Consider the following 14,998-nt stretch of genomic DNA (forward strand, 5'->3'; position numbering starts at 1 on the left):
TGAAGACCAAAAATCCTTAACTGACCTGATCCGATCTCATTGGCCCAGCCCAAACCCTTCCAAGACGCCATCACTGGCCCCGAATGATTGACTCGTAGTTCACTAACCGTGATAAACCCTAGACGGCTGATACACAGGTCTGAACAGAAGCAGGGGTTGGTGGTTGACCTCCTCACAGAGGGAGGGCTAGTGTCCGTCCACTGGGAGCTTCTGCCTGGAGCTGGGTGGGTGGAGGTGGGTGGGTGGAGGTGGGTGGAGGGGGTCTGTCACGCCAAGCACTCGGGGGATGAAGACCGCGCTTTCAAAGCGGCAGTGAAGGAGTTCCCGCTTTCTTTCTCCCCCCCCATCATGTCCCCCCCTCGCCTGTAGCCCCCCTCAGGGAGTAACTATGGACAGAAGTCCTCAGAATACAACCACCACTTGACATGGGGCTGATGAGGAGCAAAGAAGGTGTGGATTTCTCCCCCCCCCCCTGGTGAAAGCGTGGTCTGGGCTCCATGGGGGACAAGTGTTTTCTAACATGATTCTGTTTTTCTCTCTGCCCTTTTCCTTTTTTGTTTTTTTGCCAATGCCTTCCTCCTTCCTCCTTGCTCTTCACCTGGGACCTCATGCTCCTCCTCCAACCTTCTCTCACCTCTGACCTGCGACCTCTCGTCCTCTCGACCTCACCTGCTCAGATGGTTTTCCCTAAGATCAATCATGGCTTTCTTTCCGCTGACCAGCAGCTCATTAAGAGACGTCTCATTAAGGTAGTAGTGGCCTGTGTCCTTTGCTCCTCTTCCCTCCCTTTCCTCCACCTCAACCGGATCTCACCCCGGTCTGCTGACCATCTCTCCCCCGCCTTAGCCGTTCCTACTTTAGCCTGCATGCAAGCCTCTTAAGAAGCACCCGTTAAAAACCCCTACAAAGTCGATTCCTTTATCTTTATTTATTCATGAAACTATAAAAATAATAGTGTTGTTGTGTCAATGAAATGATGAGTTGCTGTTTCATCCGTCGACGGTGTGATTAGGTTTTATAATAATGGACGCTCGTGATGTATCCATCTATATAACACCGTGCTATTGTGGGCTAACTGCTCAATGGCGGCCAATAGGAGAGCATGCATGGAGATATGGTTATTACAGTCATAAACTCTGGAAAGTTTTCTCCATGGCGACGCCCTTAGACGACAGAACTTATTACCGGCGTCCGACCGCACCCCCGTCGCCGCGCCCGTTATCTCACCACCCTTCGTAGCATCACCGTGGCGCCGCAGAGACCCCGGCCTCTGCGGTGTCCCGCCGTGGCAGAGTGACCATGTCCGGGCGGTCTCTACACAGGGCGACCAGGGGCAGGCCGGATCCCCCGGGCCCCCGGGGCCTCCGGGCCCCCCAGGACCCCGAGGACCCCCCGGAGACACGGGCAAGGACGGGCCCCGGGGCGTGGCAGGTGTACCGGTGAGTCCCGCCGTGTGTGTGTGTGTGTGTGTGTGTGTGTGTGTGTGTGTGTGTCTGTCCTGGTGCGACCCGTCAGAAGGGCTGGGGAGGGTTTGACGGTGCAGGGCGGGCGGTGTAAGGCGGGCGGTGTAAGGCGGGCGGTGTAAGGCGGTGGGCCCAGAGAGGGCAGGGAGTGGTCCTGCTGGAAACCACCTTGGCATGGGAGCCGGGGCTGGAAAGCCGGTTTAATGAATGCATGGCAGGCTAAGCTGCACAGCTCTGGCCCCTAATATCTTTTAGTGACTCCAGCATTAGAAGAAGGCCCCTGAGAACATGCCTTTCGCATGGATGTGTGTGTTTACGCGCTTGGGCTTTCAGGAGAAAAAAAAAAGCGGAAAAAAAAAAAAAACGTGTAACCCTTTCCATATGCCGGCCCCGTCACAGGCCTCACACTCATTTATGTGCACCCTGATTACGGTAGAGGCTCTCGCCGAGAACAGACCTTGCGGGTTGTCGATTACGTCCCGCCGTTAAAACAGCGAGACTCCCTCCCAGGGCTGCAGGGTTTGAACTCTGTTCTCCTGGCCACACCGGCTTTGGCAGCGCAGGAAATATTAACTGTTGTTTATTCACTCCCCTCCAACGTTTTGATCACTTGCTGTTCTTTGTTGTTCTTTCCCCAACACCCCATCTTCCAATCGGTCGTTTTACAGCGGTTGTTCGGTTGCAGCGCTTTTCCTAGAGATTAAGCTCTCTCTTTCTAGTTCTGGTTCTACCTTTGGAGCGGCATGTGGCTCGGCAGGTAGAGCGGGTTGGCTGGTAACCGGAGAGTTGCTAGTTCGCTTCACGGAGTGTCGAGGTGTCCCTGAGCACGAAACCTTACCCTGAGTGCTCCTTGCACGGTTAGGCAGTATCGTAAAGCGCATTGAGTGGCCACTGTTGAGAAAAGCGCTGTATAAGTGCAGTCGAATTACCGTTTTACCCACCACCACCACCACCACCTCCACCACCTCATCCACCACCTCATCCACCCTTCTGCCGTTCATCACTCCGGTGAAGAACGGCCGAAGTGTGTCTCGATGTGACAGGAGCAAGGGAGTAATGGAGTGATGTTCCCGCTATGATTTTGGCAGATGCTCTTTGGGTTTAGGCGTAGTCTTGTCTGCTCTGCCAACTCCTGAACTAGGAGAGGGACTTTCTGTGAGGGTAATTGGCGACGGCACTGAAGGCTACAGGTGACTCAGCCAAGGATCTACGTCGTGGCTAAGAGCCAGCAAACGTTGAGATCTGAGTGGCTCGTTAAAATACTGCAATTGAAACTCTCAAATGGGAATTATAATCACAAAGGGTACGCGTGTCGTTTTCTGTAAAAGCTGCGACAAGTGGCCGTTGAAAGCATTTTAAGGCATGTCCATATTTATTTTAAAACTCTAAACTCCCAGACTGCAGAGTTCCCTGCAGTATGGTTCACATCTCAACCCTGTTCCTATTAATTGTGTTTTTGCTTTCCCATCAGGGCGATCCAGGAACGCCGGGAGAAGTTGGACCGATGGTGAGCACACATACCTTTGATTTGATTCACATTATGTTTGAAAGGTTCAGCACAATATGGCAACACTGATTAGGATAACAAGGTTGTTTTAAAGTGTACACAGTGGATGGTTGGGGGGGGTTGGCGGCGAGAGAGGATTCTGTTTTAACTCTTACTGGAAACGTGTTGATCCATTTTGTGTCGTTTTACTTTTGTTCCGTGAATGGTTGGTATCCCAGCTGCTTATGCCAAACTCTTCCCGAGACACAAAGATGGTCCCAAATCAATCTCGCCACGCGCATGGAGGCTGTTTTATATGCCGATTTATAAATGAGGTTTTATGTCTGTGAAGATATGGTTTTACAGGTTTTATCAATTATATCATTGTTGGGGGTTTCAGCTTAAATGCTCTGGGTAAAGTAACTATGGCCGGAATGTAACTTGGCAAAATGTATCCTATTAATACCAACAACAACTTAAAAGTGCCTAAATAAATAAGCTATAAAACCGATAAACTGTACTTCAGTACATACAAAACTGTTTTTATCTAACTTTACTTTGGTTGCACACTAACCCATTAGAGCTGCAAGCTCTAAACATACAATTATTTTGTACAAGGTATTCAAATACCATTATCTCCATCCTAAAAACTGAATTAATATTCTGACTGAAAAAACGCACGAGCTTCCTCGACAGATGATGACGTGCGATTATCAGAAGTCTGTCCTTGATACGAAGTGAGGTTTCAGAGGCCGTCAGAGGGGCGGTTAAAAGTGAGGAACCACGGCGTAACAGAAGGATGAACGCCGTGAGTAATTGGCACGGGGACAAGGGAGAAAAAAGACAGCGAGCTACCTCGACGGGAGGAATAAAGGATTGATTGAGGATCATCCTCGGAGTGATTTACATGAATCATCACTCCCGGTCTATCTCATCCTTCCTATAAGAGTTAATGCGATGTCTTTTGCGCCGCCGTTTTAATAAAACTTTGATTTTGAATGCACACGATGAAGCTCCCCCAAATGCACCGACGGTGAAACTCGTCAGAGTTATCTTAACGACGTTGCGACTCTTAATTTGAAGTGCCAAGCGGTTGCGTGGAAGCAGGGGGATTCGGCAATAACGTGTCAGCTGCCAAGAGAAGGACGATTAGCCAATTAGGATGCTGGGGGTCCCACGGGGAGTTCCCGGGCAAATATTTGATTCCCGGTGTTTCGCCGGCGGGACCTGAGCGGGTGCCCACTTGACTTAGCTCAGGGTGGTGTTTTCTTTCCTTTTCTTTTCATGTCGATGCTATTGGTAAAGAGGCAAACGTAGATTCCAGAGTTTCCCAACAGTTGTCCAGAACACATGGTGCTGGTTAGACGGATTACGGCTTCGGGGGGCGGGGTGGGAGGAGGAGGAGGAGGAGAGGAGGGGGAGGGGGAGGAGGAGAGGGGGAGGAGGAGGAGGAGGAGGAGGAGAGGAGGGGGAGGGGGAGGAGGAGAGGGGGAGGAGGGGGAGGAGGAGGAGGAGAGGAGGGGGAGGGGGAGGAGGAGGGGGAGGAGGAGAGGGGGAGGAGGAGGAGGAGAGGAGGGGGAGGGGGAGGAGGAGGAGGAGGAGGAGAGGAGGGGGAGGGGGCGGAGGAGGAGAGGAGGGGGAGGAGGACGTTGAGGAGGAGGAGGGGGAGGAGGAGGAGGAAAGAGAGAGGGAGAAGAAGGAGGAGAGGAGGAAGAAGAAGAAGCAGACGACGAATAAGGAGAAAGAGAAGAAGGGGTAGAGAGAGAGTTAGAGGACGAAGAAGGAGAAGAAGAAGAATAGGGGGAACAAAAAGGAAAGATTTGCAGGATCAAATTGAGAACCATCATTGCCATCAGGTCTCCCTTGGGTCGATTATAGGATCCCCAGCCCGGGAAGGTGGCATGCAGCCTCGCAGGCAGTTCTCATTTAGGACTTGGAATGTATTTCAGAAGGCTGAGTGTGGAATGTCAGTGGGGTATTGTTTGTGGTACTCCATCCGTAACTGAGACAACAGCCCCCCATCTGCTCCCTGGTGCAAAGGCACGTCCCGCCGTGGGGAAAGAGGGCTCCTCTCGCATCCCCCTTCCTCTTCCAGGCTCACCCATAATGCACTTCACTTACCTTTGACATGTCTGATTCTTATTCCCTTAGTTTGGCTTCATCGTATGTCAGTATAGCAAGTGAAACCTTTGATGGTAATCCGTCCATGAAATTAAGTTAACTTTAATGCAAACGCTAAACATGAGGACCAAACATGTGTATAAATGGTTCAAGAAAGGGTTTGAAGTGCAAGCCTTAAGTGGAAATAGGCCCCTAAAGCACAATGTCAGTTTTCTTTTTTATTTCCAACATCCCCAATTAAACGGCTAAGAGAGACACCGTTTTTTTTACGTATTGCCTGTCTGGGGAACGGCAGGCAGAAAGAAACGTTAATGTCGTACATTGTTGTCCAAAGAACTATTTCCCCGTCATTTGCTATCATATTTTCCTCTTAAACTCATCAGGTTTAAGAAAGGGGAAGGCACAGGAACTGAACAAGCCTCCTGCATTGAAAGTTCCTTCCGTACCCACACATCTGTCTCTCTGTCTCACTACATCGATGTTTTACACGGGAAAAACAGAATAGTTGAACAATGGTGAGGATGTATGGCAGAGGTCACGACAGAGGTCACCAACAGAGGACTCTGGCATCAGAGCCGTGGGCCCTCCTTCTGCCGCTGGCTAGACAGAGAACACTTGGGTTCGTTTGGCAGCGGACCAAACCTCCTGGTACTCCAGTGTTACCCTTTAAAGTGGAAATTGACCTAATTTCCGGAAGCTTCCTAAGCCCCTACTCCAAACCCGGGCCCATTCACTCACTGCGGTCGTACGACTGACCCAAGTGTAAAGGCTCATTAAAAAACGAACCGCTGCTAATCGTTTTTCAAGATAGCGAGGTTCATCTGAGTGCTGTGTGTGTGGAACAAACTGCAACGGTTTGGATTACCGAGACACGAACGAAAGTCTTCAAACCTTTGTTCCGACATACTTAAAGTTAACAGATCGTGGATACTTTCAGGCAATAGCAGAGCAACTATTTTCAAACGTCATAGCCACATTAAAATTTGTACTCTTGTTCACATATTTGACATAATGAAACAAAACCAAAAATAATCTTTGGGATGACATGCCGTCATCACTGCCCGGGACTCCGAATGCTAAGTACAAGGGCTGAGCTGGGGCCCTTGTCTCTCTGAAGACATTTCTCTCAGCAGCCGGTAGCACTGGAGTGCTCTCAGATGTAGCCAGCCTCATTAGCGCTCCGGCGAGCGGCACATGCTCCCACATAGCTAGCGGGGTCGTAAACATGTTTACCCGGCCCCCTTCAGGAACGCTAACAAAGGCTTTCAGGGCGGGGGGGGGGGAAAACGGAAGGGAATATTTCTGGTGGCTAAGCTGGTTCGTTGCAGGCCGGCTGCGATTTTCATTGAGGTTCCTTTAATCAGAGCAGACGCACGTTAAAGTCACCGCAACCGTCGGGGCGTGGTGCTTAACGCGCAGACCGGTGATGGCACGGTATGCTGCAAAGACGTAGACCTCGCCCATTACAGGCTCACCCAGACACCCATAAGACACCCATACCTGTCCTCCACGGCGGTTTCAGAGGAGGGATGATTGTATTCATCTCATCATTGGTTGTGCTTGGCATGTCTGGGCTTGTGGGTAAAAGCATCTTAATTCAGTTAACAGCTTAACGAAGACCGGGTGGGACTTCGCTGCGAGATGAGCGTGTTTCCGTGTGCCATACACAGTAGGCCCCGCGAGTTTAATAGCAAACAACATAACAGCCCGACACAGCAGCCGAAATACCAAGGCGCTCTGAGCTGCAATTGAAGTCTGAGTCTGGCCCGGGCCCAGGCCCCCCCCCCCCCCCGGAGGAGCCAAACGACATCACGGGGGATCCTGTACTCGCAGCGAGAGAAACGTCAGTTCGCAATAAGTGTCGTAGCACCAAAGCAGCAAGCCGTAAATAAACGGGTGCGGTTTGGCCGCATCGGCGCGCGATAATGCACAGCAACGGAAATAGAGAGAAGTGTTGGGGAAGTTTTTCTCTTGACACTCTTGTTTCAGCTCTGGTGACAAACGAGGGTGATGATTGGAGCTTCGGGCCCGATGTGTCAGTTTAAGTATTAAGTGTACCTCCCGGTAGTCAAGACTTATATTCCTTACGTTATTCCACATATTAATCTCGTTCTTCGGGTTAAATATAGACTGAAACTTTAAACCTAAAAACAGACCTGGGAATAGTTAGACCGATCGAGAACATGTTTCAGTTACAAATAAGTAACAAAGACAGAAGTCTGCATGTGATAAATCTTTTTTTTATTTGTTCAGGCCATAAAAACTTTTTTCGGCCCTGATTAGTGAATGGAAAGCACGCTGTTGTTTTTTTCCTCCTTTTGTTTGAGAGTAAAACAAGGGCTGGATTGTGATACGCTTTGCCCCGAAGGGTTGGTGTTCACTTTGTGAAACCCTGCCAGTAAATGAACCGTTGACTCTGTAATGTGTGGAAATTGGGTTATTTAAACTCACACTGACTCCCTAACCCTTATGTTTTTCTCCCCTTTTTCTCCACCCAACTCTTCAACCGCAATCGCCCTCTCTCCTCCAACACCACCACCACCACAACCCCCACCACCACCACATCCACCTTCACCGCCACCTCCACCACCACCCATACACAACCACCACCAACACACCCACCACGTCATCACCTCCACCTTCACCAACTCGTCGACGAAGGGCCCCGAGGGAGGCTCGGTAGGTTCTGATGTTTTTTACGTCTCGTGTGTTTTCTGGGTTTGATTGTGTCTGCCGTAACAAAACCAGGTAGTTTGTGTAGTTCCTTCAGCGGAAATAAAAGCACTTCCACCAAAGGACCCGCAGCCGCGGCAACCAGGGGGGATCAAATACAAATAGAAAAACTGTCAAAAACTAATATCGTCCGTGAAATACAACTCTGCTCGTATTCAAAGACGGGGAGTTAGCTCTCCCCTGAGGCGACCGTGCAACAAAGAGAGACTCGAGACGGGGGGGGGGGGGGGGCTTGGAGGACAGGGATTGACAACAGACAGGCTTCCTCTAAAGTGCACAAGGGGCGCAGGCTCTCGGCTCCTAGCGCTTAGCGCCGAGCTGCTAGCCTAGCTCCTAGCCTAGCGCTGATGCAGGCAGCAGATGGTGGCCCCGTGGCACCCCGCCATCAGGTAGCTGCCGGTGTTTGTTCAGCGTAACCCGAGCAGACACTTCCTGTCTGCGCCTGTCGTCCGTCTGGGAGTCCTCCCGCCAGCGCTAGGGGTCAGGGGTCGGCGATGACACACACTGGTGTGTCGACGCCAGGAGAGCCCCGGGCCCCCTGAGTGTGCTGCCGGACGGGGGCCCCTGCCCCCCCCCCCCCCCCACCCCCGCGCACGGATGCCTGGACGGTATCAACGGTTTTAACTGTTTAGCGTTTCCTCGCCGTGGCGAAGTTTCGCAGTGATTGTTCGGGAGGCGGCAGGCGTCCCGAAGTCTCGTCTGAATTAGAGAAACTTGCTTGCGTGTCTAAAATCAAGGAGCTTAATTAACTGGCCAGTGTATCGAAGAGCAGACGCATCGCGTGAGTCACGGTTCACACCGCTTTGTTTTATGACTCAGACAAAACATCGGAACTAAATACAAACACAAGGCCGAGGCGAGATCTGATGAACGTTCGGGTATCGCAGATTATCATTTGAACCGCGACAATCTGATGAATCATGAACTCTTTCTCCATGACTCCCATGAACAGATGCTCCTGTTGTGAGCAAAAACAGAGTGTCTCTTCTTCTTCTTCTTCTTCTTCTTCTTCTTCTTCTTCTTCTTCTTCTTCTCCCTCGTCTTCTTCTTCTCCTTCTTCTCCTCCTCCTTCTTCTTCTCCTTCTCCTTCTTCTCTTCCTTCTTCCCCCTCGTCTTCTTCTTCTTCTTCTTCTTCTCCATCGTCTTCTCCATCGTCTTCTTCTTCTCCTTCTCCTCCTCCTTCTTCTCCTTCTCCTTCTTCTCTTCCTTCTTCCCCCTCGTCTTCTTCTTCTTCTTCTTCTTCTTCATCTCCTTCTTCTTCTCCTTCTCCCTTGTCTTCTTCTCCTCCTCCTTCTCCTTCTTCCCCTCCTTCTTCTCCCTCGTGTTCTTCTCCTTCTCCTTCTCTTTCTCCTTCTGTAATCTGACCCTGAGTCGGGCTGGGCTCGCTGTGGGGTATAGTCAGTCGCTTTCTCCATTACCTGTATCCTCATCCATCACTTTGTGTGCGCATTAGAAATAATAAGATGACAAGGTGTTTGTTCTGGGCGGGGGTGTTGAGATGTGACGGGGCTGTCAGACAGAGGCTGAGCGGAGCGTTGGAAGCCATTTGTCGGTGTGTGCTTCAGACCGGGGGAGCTGGAGATGAATTGGCTCTGCGCTATCGATTAGTTCATACCGCGGTTTACGGATGGAAAGTTACCCGGTGAAGAAGGCTAAAACGTGCCCTTAATAAAGCAGTCATTAGTTTATTTATTTATTAGTTAGTTATAGTTATTTGAGGACATAGATGTAAGTCAACCCTCTATCACAGACATGAGCTTGATGTATTAACAGCACGGTTTAAAGACTTCTGATTAAGACTTCATCATACTACATTGGTGTACTAACCTAGACTTGCTACTTTCCATCTAAGTCTACCTTAAAGGGATGATTATGCCACCAGGTGTGAGTGTGATTAACCATTACAATGTCACTAAAACGCAGGAAAAGGCAGATTTTCAAACGGCTTGCAACGGCCAATCACACCCACAGCTGGCTGCATAATATTAGCCATTTAAACTTCTAGCTTCTGTGATAGTTCAGTCGGTATTGACCGTTCTCCGTCGCTGTGTTTCAGGGTTTATTAGGACCGCCAGGGCTCCCCGGTAACGATGGACAAAAGGTGAGCTCATTTATTAATATATACTGTATAGTTATAGATGGATAGATAGATCATGTATAGATAGATATCGATTAAGTAAAGATAGATAGATAGATAAATAGATAGATATAGATCATGCATAGATAGATATAGATTATGTATATATAGACTATGTATACGTGTACAGATAGATAGAGAGATAATTGACACTTAGAAGATAAGAGATTGTTGAATGTATATTAGGATATCTCCTGGACCTCTGCCTGCGACAAGAAGGAAAGGAAAGTCCACACGGCACATCACAACTTTCCCCAAAAGTATTTCTACCTCAGGAAGACGGTGCTTTCCGGTGCCTTCCCTCTCTCCTCAGGGCTCGCATTGGCTCGGCTTTATTTAGTCTGGTGCCAAAGTGCCCTCAATGCCCCTGAGCCCGTTGGGAGTTCGGACGCGTTCCAAACCGCTATCCCCGTTCAGCAGGCCCTCTCCGGGGCTCCACTCGCCGTGCCGGTATGAGTCCCGCGGGGAACGGAGCCCGGGGGCTCCTCACGCATCCTCCCATCCGTCTCTGCCATGCGGGGAAAGAGAGAAAGGGAAAGCAGATGTACCGCGCAACCAGAAACAAACAAGCCCAAACCGAGGAGCTTATCGTTGAGTGCCGACCCAGAGAACAAAAGGAAGGCGGGAGTGTGTAGGGAAGTCTCCGTGGAGAGGGAGATGAGGCAGAGGGAACAATCGCAGAGGGACAATCTTTCCAGTCGGCCGCGTGTCTCCGTGTCGGAGATACAAAGAGACGCAGTGTGCGCCCTGCGCTTAATGGAACCAGAGAGAGAGATGTTTCGTTTTCAAAGTGAAAGCTTGCTGCGTGCTCTCACTCTCTCTCTCTCTCTCTCTCTCTCTCTCTCTCTCTCTCTCTCTCTCTCTCTCTCTCTTCTCTCTCTCTCTCTCTCTCTCTCTCTCTCTCTCTCTCCTCTCTCTCTCTCGTCTCTCTCCCCCCCCAATGCTTGTGTTATGACGGCCGTTGCCAGTAACCTCATGAAATGAAACTCTAAAAAGCGATATGTTATAAGTAGAATTTGTCACGGTGTGTAGGCACGGCTCATGTGGAAAGTTCAAACATTCCCCCCCCCCTATAGCAGTGTCTGGTCGACTGACATTTTATCGAATTCAATAACAATGAACCCACCGCGATGGTTGATAAAGTCCACACATGCAAACCGTTCAGGCAGACTTTCAGTTGTTTTTCAATGACATCGTTTTAAAAGAGGTGCCATCGTACGTTGAGCACAGGTGTCGCTCATCACACCAATAAAGGGCTGTACATGTGTTGTACCAAAGCGCTGGCGGTAGACTTAACTGATCTCCACTAGTCCAGTCTGCCGACCCTTAATTAGCGCGATGAGAGGCTCCTGTGTATCCAATGTTTACACCTCTGTGAAAAGAGTCTTGCACAGTTTGCATACCACTGGGGACTTTCTGCAGGGGGAGTCACTGATTAGCACACCTGTAGTGCCACCCAGGTATCTTCTGCTGCAGAGATTGTGGGTTAGAGGAGCCTAAATCCTGCTGGCACGCGAGCGGATGTAGTTCAACATCCTAGTGTTTTTGGCAAACTGCATTTCCCATACTATGTATACTATTGGATCATACTGTATCTGGTGTTTTATATAGTAGGGTGGTATAGTATTGAAATATGTTTGGTATATTTCGATTTCCTTGTCGATTTGTACATGAATATGACCGACCTTTGTTGAACTTGAAGGTCAGGAAATGAATGTTATTCTTAGTGGCCAATATCACTCTGACAATTGCTGAATTGAAATCACAATGGGATTGGGAATTTATTCGTGGAGGTTTGGCTTCACGCACATCTTTTAAGCTGATAGAATCCCAAAGCACCAAACAATCGATACGTAAACTGGATAACGCATAGTAAATGGTCATTCCAGTGCCGCAGTGTAGAACCAGAGCTGTTAATCCTGTCTGTCCCTTATCAGGTCAAGACCGCCTCCTTAACCGCCCATCTCCTGTAGGCGATGTTATCAGCTAAACTTGAACTTGCTAAGGTTATCTCTATCAAGGAGCAGTGAGCCATCACTGACCCTAGGTCTGTGTGTGGGACTTGGAACGCACACTGACCTTAGCCTGTGTGTGTGTGTGTGTGTGTGTGTGTGTGTGTGTGTGTGTGTGTGTGTGTGTGTGTGTGTGTGTGTGTGTGTGTGTGTGTGTGTGTGTGGTTGTGTGTCTGTTTGTGTGTATGTGTGTGGGTGGGCCTGTGTGTGTTCGTCTGTGTTTGTGTGTGTCTGTGTGTGTGTCTGGATGTCTCTGTGCGGTGTGTGTCTCTCTCTTTGTGTGTGTGTGTGTGTGTGTGTGTGTGTGTTGTGTGTGTGTGTGTGTGTGTGTGTGTGTGTGTGTGTGTGTGTGTGTGTGTGTGTGTGTGTGTGTGTCCATAGGGAGATATCGGAACCTCAGGAATGAGCGGTGTCGACGGCTCCAAGGTTCGTTGCATTATTTATTATGGGTCAAACTCAGGGCAGCCATTATCTGGTCGTTTTGTGTTCGGCCTATACTTTCATTTTGTTCACTCCTCAAGGAGAAACGTTTGACTCCGAGAAGGTTATTATCTAGTTCAGGATTTACTTCTTCCCCTTTACAGCTGCAGGACACTTTATTTAAATCCTTCACTCATTTAACAAGTCACACATTCTCCTCCGGCAACATCTTTATGCAATTCCGATTACATTGCGGCCAATTTGTCGCATCATTTCAACAATGAATGGAAACGAGGTGAGAATGAGGACACACCAAACACTGAAAGTGACCTGAGACTGAACTGTGCTGAAACAACGTGGTTAAAACGCACCCTCTTGTCAATTAGTCTGCATTCAGTGTGCATCGACGTCTAGATTACAACCTGATCGCCTCTTAAGGCCCCGTTTGACACCCCCCATACATCACGCCGCAGAGGAGCAGCTGAAACCAGAAGTCTGCCTCGGAGTGGAAACCTAACATGAATCTAACCCCTAGATACCATCTGACCCTCAGCGTAGCCAGTAATTCCCTGACTAACCCAATAGAGCCTTCCTGTGGTTAATTCCCTGTTTTTCTCCTAACAGGGCGAAATTGGAGAGCAAGGTGAAAAGGTAACGGCCTTAATTCAGTTCACCAGACCTGTGCTTCCAGCGCAGTGTCTCTCTGCATGTCTGTTTGCTTACCGGTGACATTTGTCTACGGCCCCTCATTGTCATCGGACGGTAGCCCCTTTCTCCCGCTTAGTGACGGCTCCCCATAAAGAAAACCCCTCTGGAGGTGGTGTTATATCCTCCCAACAACCCCGGCTCTCTGTCTCTCTCTCTGCTTCGCCCCGGAGCAGACGGCATCATCGCGTCGACGACTCAGCGACTTTAACGAGTCCCGCCTCGGGCCCGCGGCCCTCATTATCTGAGGTTTTATTGGTCCGCGAAAAGAGCAGAAAGGGAAGTAAGGGGAACAAGGCGTTTGGACAACGGTAGCCCCGCACAATGGCGGCTCTGTGCTCGCTGCCGGGCCCCCTGCGATCGACCCCGCGGTCTTTATAGCCCTGGTCGCTTTGTGTTTCGGTGCTTCGCCGTTTAATCGGACGGGCGAGAACGGGCGAGAGGTGATGAGAGGATCACCGTGACGACGCAGATGGGGGAGAGTGGAGCGAAGCTGGCGATGACTCGCTTAGACTCTCGGGGGGGGGGGGGGGGGGGGGGGCGGGGAACTGAAAAAACAGAAAACTGTGGAAATCGTCAGTGGCCTCCGTCATCCGTGGGTGGAGGGGTCTCTACAGACGCGTGTTATTATCATTACTGCACATTAGCCGGTGCTGCTCTCCGCGCCATATGCCGTTCGTCAGGCACTGACCGGGGGGGATACCGTCGAGCTTCTCTGGCAACGCATCTGTCCGCCAGATGCCCCCCGCCGTTTCGCTCCAGTCGGATCCGACAGAAGCGTCGATTTGAACAGCAGCTCCGTAGTGGCAATGAGTTTGTTTTTAGTTTTTGCCGAAACCAACAAACAGCGTTTTCTGCCTTTACTTTAATAGACGTATTCATCGTTTTTCTTTGCTCTGTCTGAAACTAACGTCCGTCTGTTTTATAACTGACTTCTCCTCTCGTGTGACGTTACAGGGCGACATGGGAGAGACGGAATGAAGGGTGACGGCGGGGAAAAGGTTTGTCCACTCACCGTCCTCACCTTCCTCTCTACTCTCTCCCTCCCTCTTTCATGACACACACACATGGCTGCTCCTGAGTACCACAGGAGCTGGATCCCCCCCTCCCCAACCCACCACCACCACCAAGCACTCCACACTTAATGTCATCCATCTGAGCGGGAGACATGTGGAGTATGAAAGCGCTCTTTGCTGTGTTACTGCGAGTGGCGGCAGCAGCAGACACGGCTAGCTTGGCGCTTGGTAGCAGCCACGGAGGCTAAGTAGGGCTAAAGTAGGGCTGTAATTGGCTAGGCTGTAATTGGTACGCTGTAATTTTCCGGGGCTGTTATTGGCCAGGCTGTAATTGGCCAGGCCGTAATTGTCCGGGCTGTAATTGGCCAGGCTGTAATTGGCCAGGCTGGTAATTGCCAGGCTGTAATAGGCGCGCTGTAATTGGCCAGGCTGTAATTGGCCAGGCTGTAATTGGCCAGGCTGTAATTTGCGCGCTGTAATTGGCCGGGGCTGTAATTGGCCAGATCGTAATTGGCACGCCACCCATGTGCTGCCTCCCCCGGTGGCCGGCTCCCCCACGCTAATTTGGACCCATTTATCAAAAGGACAAGCGAGACAAGTCATGTGATCCACTGCCGAGGGGGTGAGGGGGAGGGGTTGTAGCCGGACGCATGCCTGGAGCGAGAGGCGGTCTGTGATTGGTGGGGAGTTGTTGTGTTGCCATGAGCAAATTGTTGCTCATGGCAGGCATAAACACAAACACACACTTACACACGCAGGTACACACACACACACACACACACGCACACACATGAGTGGTGTGTTGCCATGAGCAAATTGTTGCTCCCGCTGGATTCGATGATTTTGGGCGTAATTGTGTTTCCCCGAGCAGGGTTTAGACGGGGGTACGGGGGACGGTCTGAAAG

General features: G+C 50.4%; 2 long non-coding RNA genes across 2 annotated transcripts in view; both read left to right on the plus strand.

Annotated features, from left to right (window-relative positions):
- The window catches only part of LOC132445559 (uncharacterized), a 5,319-nt gene extending 2,348 nt beyond the window's left edge, over positions 1-2,971 (plus strand). The window contains exons 1-3 of the long non-coding RNA XR_009522644.1: positions 1-749; positions 1,323-1,439; positions 2,935-2,971. The exon at positions 1-749 is cut by the window's left edge and continues 2,348 nt beyond it. This is a non-coding gene — a long non-coding RNA (uncharacterized LOC132445559). The remainder of the gene's footprint in view (positions 750-1,322; positions 1,440-2,934) is intronic.
- Positions 2,972-9,829: 6,858 nt separating this feature from the next.
- LOC132445550 (uncharacterized) lies at positions 9,830-14,180 on the plus strand. Its single transcript, XR_009522635.1, has 4 exons — positions 9,830-9,904; positions 12,334-12,378; positions 12,997-13,023; positions 14,035-14,180. It is a non-coding gene; the product is annotated as an uncharacterized LOC132445550 (long non-coding RNA).
- Positions 14,181-14,998: the final 818 nt, after the last annotated feature.

The sequence above is a fragment of the Gadus macrocephalus genome, chromosome 17, assembly GCF_031168955.1.
Source record: "Gadus macrocephalus chromosome 17, ASM3116895v1".
Taxonomy (NCBI): domain Eukaryota; kingdom Metazoa; phylum Chordata; class Actinopteri; order Gadiformes; family Gadidae; genus Gadus; species Gadus macrocephalus.